We start from the raw sequence: 2,257 nt of genomic DNA, 5'->3' as shown, positions 1-2,257 counted from the left end.
TACAGGCACGCGCCACCATGCCCAGCTAATTTTTTGTATTTTTAGTAGAGACGGGGTTTCACCATGTTGACCAGGATGGTCTCCATCTCTTGGCCTCGTGATCCACCTGCCTCGGCCTCCCACAGTGCTGGGATTACAGGCTTGAGCCACCACGCCCGGCCCTTTTTATTTTTGAGATGGAGTATCCCTCTGTCATCCAGTCTGGAGTGCAGTGGCCCGGTCTTGGCTCACTGCAACTTCTGCCTCTTGAGTTCAAGCAATTCTCCTGCCTCAGCCTCCTGAGTAGGTGGGACCACAGGTGTGCATTGCCAAGCCCACCTAATTTTTGTATTTTAAGTAGAGATTGGGTTTCACCACGTTGGCCAGGCTGGTTTTGAACTCCTGGCCTCAAGTGATCCACCCACCTCAGCCTCCCAAAGTTCTGGGATTATAGGTGTAAGCCACTACATCCGGCAGGTAAAACCAATTTTTATGTGAAAGCTTCAAAAAGACCCATAGGGGTTTTCAGGTGGGAGAAATTGCTCCAAATTAGTGTGGGCCAAACAGGTGGATAAGATTTGAACCCACATTTGTAAATACACTGGCTCATAAGTATCTTGGTTATCTCAAACAATAATGAGTTATTCAGTATTTGAGTGTCCCATGCTTTTATTCTTCAAACATTGCAGGCACAGCTTTGAACAACTGATTTGTCAGCTTTAAAGAAAGACAGCTATGCATTTCTGGTATTTTGAATACACCCAAGAAACAGTCTTCTACATTGTGATTGCATTCTATAAAGTTTACTTCATAGCAATTATAACTGCTGCACATTTAACTTACGGATATTTATTGAAATATTTTTAGCTGAAAAAACATTTTATGTTCACTATTATTTATTAATGCCCAGTTTTAAAATATTACACATAAAATTTATTCCAGTGCACATTAGTAAATAAATTATGCTTGTAATTTCTAATGCATTTTTAATTATAAATTTATCCATGTCTACCTTTATTTATGATAGCGGTGTCTCACTGTTGAACATACTGTATATTAATGGAGACACTGTTAATTATGCATTCTTGGAAGTTGCATTCGACAAAACATACGAGTCTGTTTTTTACATTCTAAGTACTGTTAACATCAATTAATTCAGGAGCAGGCACTCACAGTACTAGCTAACCTTTAAAGCAAGAAAAGGTACTATTAGAAGCTGGTTACAGGACCTGGATTTTGGAAAGCTATACAAATATGAATGTAGCCAGAGAGATGTTGCATTTTCCATAACACCCGACAGATGTTCCATTTTCACCCCAAGTATCTAAAAAAAGGATACTCACCAGAAATAATACTCAGCATGAAAACTCAACAGAACAAAGCTCAGTGAATCTCTGCCCAACCCCCAGGACCGATCTGTATTTAAATAGTATCTTTAAAGTGTGTTTTCTGATGAGTTAATTCTGTGCTTCCCTTCTATTCACCAAACTCACCTTACTATAAGCAATACATTTGCTTTAAAAAATTCTTCACATCGGGCCAGGCTTGGTGGCTCACACCTGTGTTCCCAGCACTTTGGACACCGAGGCGGGTGGACCACAAGGTCAGGAGATCAAGACCATCCTGGCCAACATGGTAAAACCCCAACTCTACTAAAAATAGTTTAAAAAATAGCCGGGGATGGTGGCACACGCCTATACTCCCAGGTACTCAGGAGGCCGAGGCTGGGGAATCACTTGAACCCGGGAGGTGGAGGTTGCAGTGAGCTGAGATCACACCACTGCACTCCAGCCTGGATGACAGAGTGAGACTTCATCTCAAAAAAAAAAAAAAAAAAAAAAAATCTTCACATCAAACCCAGACACAGGTAATCCCAGCACTTTGGGAGGATGGAGTGGGGCTATCCCTTGAGCTCAGGAGTTCGAAACTACCCTGACCAACATGGCCAAACCCCATCTTTACTAAAAATACAAGAATTAGCTGGGTGTAGTGGCATGCGCCTGTGGTCCCAGCTACTTGGGAGGATAACTTGAGCCCTGGAGGCAGACGTTACCGTGAACCAAGATTGTACCACCGCACTCCAGCCTGGGCAACGGAAGGAGAATTCATTAAAAAAAAAATCTTCACATTGAAATGTTACTTAAATACTATATTGCTTTCTGAAATTACATAATTCTAGGGGGCTTCTTTAAAATAGTTTGAATGGATTTTTGATACAATTTACTCTTTTCCTAGAATTCTTTAGACGACAGGAGTATAAACACCCATGTTTTCCCTA

Source organism: Sapajus apella, unplaced genomic scaffold (assembly GCF_009761245.1).
Source record: "Sapajus apella isolate SASKATOON/1434 unplaced genomic scaffold, GSC_monkey_1.0 scaffold97, whole genome shotgun sequence".
In the NCBI taxonomy this organism is placed as follows: Eukaryota; Metazoa; Chordata; class Mammalia; order Primates; family Cebidae; genus Sapajus; species Sapajus apella.
Note: the sequence above shows the minus strand (reverse complement) of the source record.